The 8,475-nt window shown below is 38.8% G+C and overlaps 1 non-coding gene across 1 annotated transcript; it reads left to right on the top strand.

The window, feature by feature from the left end:
- The first annotated feature begins 1,242 nt into the window (after positions 1-1,242).
- LOC141609689 (small nucleolar RNA R71) lies at positions 1,243-1,349 on the top strand. The gene has a single exon (XR_012527608.1). It is a non-coding gene; the product is annotated as a small nucleolar RNA R71 (small nucleolar RNA).
- The last annotated feature ends 7,126 nt before the right edge of the window (positions 1,350-8,475 follow it).

Below are 8,475 nucleotides of genomic sequence, written 5' to 3'. Positions count from 1 at the left end.
AGACTGATATAGGTGAATTTCAGACAATTTTCTTAGGAAGACTCTTGTGGCTGTTTTTGTGATATTTTCTGAATGTAAAAATGATATAATTATCAAATTTACTCTCAAGCAAGCACAGAGACTAAACTTAATAATTTAGGAGGCCTGAAATGAATTTACTCAAGCAAGCGCAAAGTAAACACACACCAGACAAACAATGCACTCATAATAGTTCAAGCAAGCACAGACCTATCCCAAGTAACACCACAGGTCCTTAATCAACACCTAAGCAAGCACAAGGTATTATTAAGTCTGACTTACAACTAAGACTCAGCAAAGTTAGAAGATTTGTGAATTTTTGAGAGAAATCTCAAGGTTTTCATTAATCAAAGTCTGAGTAAAACAGACTGAGGAATGGTCCTTATATAGGCCTTCCTGTGAAGTTTTCAGTACATGATAAACCCTAGACAACTCCATCTAAGGGCTAGGATTAAATTTAGAAAGCAACCAAGAGTAGTGGATTTATTTTACAACGGATACAAAAGAAAATTAAGGCAAACTGAATGGAACAAAAGAGCTGCAGGCTGATAGTGATAGGTTGTCCTCTTGACTGATGTATTTCTTTGTCTCGTTATTGGAAGTCAAAATGGCCCTGGTCCAGGTATATTGTGCGGCTCAAGGCTTCATCTATGAATGCTGAAATAAGCCAGTGCTTTCTTTGTTGAGAGTTTTCACCTGCTTGGCCAAAAATGGCATACCTGCTTTATTAGAATTACCCCACCTGCAACTTGCTTTCAGTTTGATTTTTCTGTGGAATTCTTTAGGATTTGTCCTTGGATCCTTGGGATTTATTTAGTATTAGTTGAAAAGAGAGTCAGCTGGCCAAGGCGGCTGCTGGTGGCCTGCCTGGCTGCTGTTCTGGTGGTCTGATGAGACTGGACTAGTAGACGAGGTTGCCTGAATGTTGTTGTTGATTTGATTTGTGCCTGGCATCCCTGGTGGAACATGAGGGTGCTTTGCATGTGCCTGATCAGTCACTAAAATATTGTTAGCCTGGTTAACAGCTCCTGCTAAAGCTTTCCTCCTCTAGTGGCCTTTCGAGGCCTACTATATTGGGAATTATGAACCACCATCTCTTTGATTTTGGCCTATTTTTTGTTGTCATCAACATCGGTAAACATCCCATTGGATCCCATATTAAGCACATTGCGTGAGTCTTCATATAAGCCGTTCCAAAATTGTTGAACAAGGAACCACTCACTAAGTTTTTGGTGTGGACAAGAATGACAAATGTCCTTAAATCTCTCCCATGCTTCATATAACGATTCCTCATCCCTTTGCTTGAACCCGGTGATTTGGGCTCTCAACATATTTGTCTTCTCCGGGGGATAGAATTTCTTGTAGAAGGCAAGTGCTAACTTCTTCCATGAATCAATACCAAGGGTATCTTTGTCTAGGCTCTTCAACCATTGCTTTGTGATACCGATCAAGGAAAAGGAAACAATACCCATCGAATTTGGTCTTGAGTAATTCCGGTTTGAGAAATTGCATCACAATAATCACAAAAAAGTCTCCATATGTAAATGAGGATCTTCACTAGGCATCCCTCCAAATTGAATTCTCTCGACTAATTGTATGAATGCGGATTTGGCAATGAAATTACCGGTTAAATGTGGTGGTATAGGAGTACCGTTTGGTAGGTTCTCCTTGGTACGGAATGAGATGAAAATTTAGGCTTTGTGGGTTGATTTTGTGGTTGATTTGGAATTGGGTTATCCTCTCCTTCTCTTGCAAAAGGTTTTACAAACTCAATGTTATTTGGTTGAATATCCACAATCTCTCCAATACCTACGACTCTTGAAGTACCTCTAGCAACTGTTCCATTGTTGGTTAAGGTCCTTTCAATCTCGAAATCAATAGGTAATAAATTACCTTGTAATCTCATAGTCATGCAAAATATCAAACAACTGGAAAACAATTAGAACAACTGTAACACCCCCACACTCCAAGCGCCTTACCAGGACCACTTAAAGCATGGAAATGCTACCATCTCGGTTACCCGAGGCAATGTATATCAAATAGACAATAACGAAACGTACCTTATTAAATATAATTAAAGCGATGCAAGTCCAAAACCAAAACTGTCAAAAGAAATACAACTGTTCCAAAAAGCTAACTCAAATGAAATAAATAATTGTTTAAGACACAACCGAAGACTTCTAGACATCTCGTGGCAACTCAACCAAGCTATCCCATGCGCGTCCTTCATATAACTGCACAATAATTGCTCACCACCCCGAATGGATCACCACAGTTCTTAAACCATTTAGATGGGGTGAGTTACTAATTACACAAAAACAATACGACATAAAACAATACACAATTATCCAATATCCATCACAACTCCACACACCTGACTACACACTAAAGAGTGTAGTCCTGCCAGAATACTCATCGCAACAAGTATTCCACACCGTCAGTGATTGACCGCAGCCGTTCCCTCCAAAGCCCCGCTCATCTCATCCGAGGGATAACCCATGTTCCTAAATGTGCACATCCCTTCTGTGGCGGGTTCCACAAAAGGCGAATCAAGGGCGTGAAGCCACTCCCGCAAGTGACTTCACTCAGCCGAGGACGCACCTCGCAAACGACAGACAGTTATACAACCAACAATCACCAAAACCAATACGATATAATCAAATGTTATTAATCAACAGCCACCAACAATCAATCACCCAACACATATGTAACCAATAACTGAGTATGAAATCCTACCAGGAAAAGCAATACCAAGATCGTCACAATCAGCTAATCATAATCGTTCTTCAACGAAATCACCTCCTATAAACACACAATCATACAATCACAATATAACATCAACAATACTCCTCAAAACCCCCAAATTACCCAATTAGGGTTTCAACTAAAATCAATGAAACGATATAAAAATCATACGAGAAGCTTACCCACAATGCGACGGTCTCAATGGCGTAAAGAACTCAACGATCCGACGACTCTAGCCCTTAGGATTTGTTAGCAATGCGAAAGATGAGAGTAACGTAACTTGTTTTTATTTCTTATGAAACTCAGAATAGGGTAAAATGAAAAGAAACTGACGAAAGATGCTTTTATATCCTTCTCGCATTACTATCAAAACTCGGCAAAATAACCCGTAATATCGACTTACTCGATCGAGTAAGTGACTTACTCGATCGAGTGACCCTTACTCAATCGAGTGTCCCACGTACTCGATCGAGTACCCACCAAGCAGACTACTGTTTCGTACACCAAACATACTTACTCGACAGAGTAAGCCCCACTCGATAGAGTACCCAGAGACATAGAAAACCGTAGTATTACAGTCTTCCCTCCTTAAAAAGAACTTCGTACCCGAAATTCAACCCATTCTCAAAAACAAACATACCCACTTGACAATGACAAGAAAACGCAACAAAGACTCAAAACAAAACCTCAACCACAACTTATGCCGACTCAAAATAACCTACCTCCATAACATGGCTCACGATATCGTATCCACCACATTATAGTCTGTCGACACTAACTCCATACACTTCCAAATACCATCCACCAGCGTTGCTAGCTTCGTCTCACTATATATTATCCACTAGAAAATCCAATATCAAGACACTCATACACATCAAATGGAATGTTACACTCTACCACCCTTAAAAGGAAATTCGCCCTCGAAGTTTACTCCCACTCATAACATCATCATCCAATTGTCAACACTATCGAACTCATAAACATCCTCACCCAACTGTCAACACTATCGAAGTATTCTCACACTCTTAGACATCACACTACTACAAGCATGGCCATGACCTTTTAACAATTTCAATCACAATACAAATCCATTCTTTATGCTACACCAACACTCTACTTCCAATTATACTACAACATGTACAACCATCAAACTCTCTTTTCTGCATCCTACTCCTCTTAAGATAAATATTACGTCCTCGCAACTCACTAATACTAGATCGCTAGCTATATCTTCTCATTAATCTCATCACCATCACTTGCCATTACTATGTCAACCAATGCCTCCTCTAAAAGAACATCACAAGTGCTCCAACGACCTCTCACAACTGTGTCCCCTCAACAGGATATCATTATACCATGACAACAACGGAAACCTACACAACTCTCTTCCATATCATACTCTACCCTTATTCCCAAGCTGAAACTCGCAAGAAATATCAATAAACAAAACAACAGTCTATATGTCCAAACGAAACTCATAAGAAACAGCAGTAAACAAAACAACAATCTATATAACTGGTATACTCTTTTGAAAACGTACTTATCCCACCTACTCCACCACAATCGATGACGACATCGCAACACCGCCACCAACAGCCGCACCGCAGCTCAAAATTACCCGCATCACAACACGAAGTACCGTGCCCGGATCACCACCCGAGGCACAACAACCACATAACCACTGGCTTATATAACCTCCTGGACAAGAAAACTTACTCAAAACCGCTTTACTAGAACACAACGCAACATATCATACGGAATAAATAGATACTAATATTATGAATATCACCCATACCATTACACGGAATAAACATATATCATGAATACACATACAAGTATAACTAGCCATGCCAAATCACCCAAACTATCACTTTTGATTATCATTCCATAAGGTTACTGTACCCAACATATATTACAGGACATTAAGATGGCAACTTTATAACTATCACACCATACCACTTCTCATGAGGTCAGAACCTCATACAAACCCTTATACACATCATAGACCCGTAATCACATCCAACTAGTCAATCCTGATCACGTAAGTTACCACTGAGTAAAGGTTATCTCTCGCCCGAGCTTCACTCGCATGCCCTTCAGAACACATTCTCCTATTCGCATAACTATCACCTCCTGCCAAATGTAACCATATCATTAATACCCAAGTACTAGCAACCGCCTCCTATAATCAAATCGTATACCCGCTCACAACCATACATATAAATCCGACCTCTTCAAACTCAACCCCTTTAAATGGCTACTTTTCCTATTAATCATCACCCTTAACCACTAGTGACAACACCACAACACCACCATTGTTCGTATAACAAATCTCTTACACTCACCTCTAAATATGATGGTTTTTTTCCCATCTTCGGTTAAAATCCCAAATGACGAACATCAAATCCATCCACAAAATTTACCTGAACATTCATCCCAATTCTGCCTTTAATTGTATCGCCATCTAACTCACCTCCAAAATATCATATCGTGCAAATACTGTTCCAACTTTTACTCCCCTTAATTCCTCGAAGCTCATGGCTAACATGTTGTCCTGAAACTCCTATATAACCACTAACTCACGCCCTCTCATGATACTATCACACATTTCCATGTTTTATTACCTTCATGTTTCTTAACTCTGGTCGACGTCCTCTCAGCTTACTTCCATCCTTCTTTCCTCTTTTCACTCAATAGTAACAATTAATAATTCAACTCCTTTTTCTTTCTACCTAACTCTTTAGTGCTCCGGTTACCGTCTCATTGCTCCAAAACTCAAATCCCATTATTTCATATCTGTACAATCTCACTCTTTCTTACCATGGATCTTTTCTTATCATGCTATCACTCACACTTATCACCACTCAATTCACATGGTCAATCCACACGATCTGACTTTTTTTTTTTTTAAACCAAAACTCATTTCATACCGTTAATTGCCCAAAGAAATCACACATTGGTTTCACCTCTTGATAATAGAAATTCCCAAACTCGGCCACTACTTCAGCAGCCCATTTCACTCGATCGAGTACTTCTGTAGCTCGACCGAGTACCATCGGGTAGGCTTGTTTTGATTCGCTTCCATGGATGTTGTTATGGAGCTATTAGCGATCTCCCTTGTTGCTAGCTGGTTTGGGGAGGTCCCTACTTCGCGTGTTATCTTGTAAGTTTTCCGAGCTTCTGTCTTCTATTCAGTTTGCATTTTCTTTCCCTATTTTTGGGTACAATGAGGGCATTGTACAGTTTGTTTTTGGGAGGGTATATGCATCTATATCTGTTTCTGCATATTACTTTTATTGCATTTATGTTGTCACGTTTAATTTTTGTATGCATTGTCTTTTATTTTAAAAAAAAATGAAAAACCAAAAAAAATTAACAAAATTCGAAAAATTCAAAAAATCACGTTTACTTTTACAATTAGGTTGAGTCGGAATGGTAGATTTCGATGATGAAATTGCACTACTTTTAGTCCTTTTTGCTTAAGCCTTGCATAAACTAATTATCTTTTTAGCATTGTCTTATTGCATGATCTACGAGTTAATGTTAAAATTTAGCTGAACAAATAGACTTGACCTGATATTTTGGCAACCTACATATAAATTCTAAGGAATTAGAGCTTAATAAACTGGTGTCATTCATGACCAGTTTCATGTAGGATTGTGTGTAGTTATTCCTTACATAACATGTATCATTAACTTGCACAAATATGAAATTCAATTGCTTTTTGCCTGCATACATTCGGGTTAGTGGTTGGTGTCACATGCAGGGAGATGCTTACATTTCCTTTTCTTTCATTTTACCCATTAACTCCACATTTAACCAAATTTACCTTTTGACCCTTAACTACATCCCTAATTTAGCCTGCCTTGTCAAGCTAGTTTAGTGTTTGTTTTTGCGGTATATTGTTTATTGAGCCGAATTTGGTTTGTATTGATTACGGGAGTTGGTAATATATGGAGAAGAAAAATGATGAAAAAAAAGAAGTTGAAAAGAAAAAAAAAAAGAAAAAGAAAAACAAAGGGAAAAATTAAAAAAACCGAGAAAAAGAAAAAGATGAAAGAAAAAAACAAGAATTTTATCGATGTCGGTTTTTGCTCCTATAATCTTATTCTATATCTTATGAAGAGTTGATAATATTCGGTTTGGTGAGTTTGTATCCCGAATTAAGGGCATTTGTGTTTAATTTCGATGGATTATAAGTGGATTTGTTTAATTTGGTTTTATTTAGGTAGCTAGCTTGGCTGCTAACCTCACATTCCCATAAATGTTTTGCCTCTTCTTGCCCATTACCTCACTTTTCCATACTTTTGTAAACCCTCGGCTGTGACAGGAGCTTGTTTGATTGGAATGTATGTGCATGGTAGCTAGAATTGTCTATCATATTGTGGACGTGGGCCCACCTGCATATGCCCGGCTCGATCTGTGAACAATGGCAGCGGTCTTTTGAAAGCCATGCTCGGCGGCGTAAAAATGCTTTCGACCGGATCGTTTTAGATCGGTCGGTTTTGTCTCGGTAAGGGTCTCGAAACGATTAGAGATGTTCAGAGTCGCCACCAAGCATTTGTGGGATGCTTGGAACCCGTTCGAATCCACTTTATACCTCGGTCAAATGAAGCTCAAAGGAGGGTTTGACATAGGTACTAAAAATAAGGAATCGTCCCTCTTTAGCATCCTATCTCTAGAATGACTCTTGTACGCCCTGGATAAGGTCGTCCACTATCCAAAATTTCTAAGTAAGAGGTGAAGGTACGTATTGAGAAGCCCTTTAATCAGACACCAAATCCCGCCTGCGGTAGCGGCCTCTACTGATCTATCTTGGTTGGTTGAATGCAAAAGTTGATAAAATGTCTTAAATGCATGAATGCGCATCCAATGATTTCAACCTAACACGTGAGAGCTTTATAATTCGGTTGATTTAATCCAACTATCAAGTATAAGATGTCGAGTTGGATTAATGGTTGATTTGCATGCAAGACGGAAATTAAACATCTATTTACCGTATTAGGTTTATGGTGCATAACGTGATCCATTTAATAAGGCATTTTGCAAATATGATTTTGAACGAGTAAATAGTCATCTGATCCGTCCTATATCCGGGCTAACCGGAGTCGGGATCGTCTTAGACTAATACTGTAAGGGAACAGGCCCTGTACCAGACGGCTATACGAGGCGCGAGCCAGCCAGCGGTGTAAAGGGGCATCCCCTGGTTCTGAAAATAAGAAAGAAAAGGCCTGCTTGAGGCGCGGGTTAGCCTACGGTTATATGCCGTGTTCTGACTATTCGAAAAACGTTATAAAACGTATAAAAATATGGGTATTTCAACCCGATTTGACTTGAAAGGGTCGTTTAGACCGCATTTGTTGATTTGAAGAACTAGACTCGAATAATCATCATTATTTTGATAATATTTGGTGTCGGGTTCGATTTGACAAGCTTGACATGAATAGTTTTGAAAATAGTTATGAACTAATTTTTTTAAGTTCATTTGAATGTAATTAGTCGGTACTCGTCATCATGCCCGGGTTAAAATCCGGCATGGTATGTAGAACCAAGGATGAATTTGCGTTGGTGACTAATATATTTATTTTTGAAATGTAAAGAAATGAAGAGAGGCTTTAAAATACCTTCCAAAAATGAAATAAAAGGCTTTAAAATACCTTTTAAATGTCATTAACCAAATATTCACACCCAAACACGGATTTAATCGTCATG

Source organism: Silene latifolia, chromosome 10, assembly GCF_048544455.1.
Source record: "Silene latifolia isolate original U9 population chromosome 10, ASM4854445v1, whole genome shotgun sequence".
NCBI classification, from domain to species: Eukaryota; Viridiplantae; Streptophyta; class Magnoliopsida; order Caryophyllales; family Caryophyllaceae; genus Silene; species Silene latifolia.
This window is presented reverse-complemented; position numbering and strand designations above follow the sequence as displayed.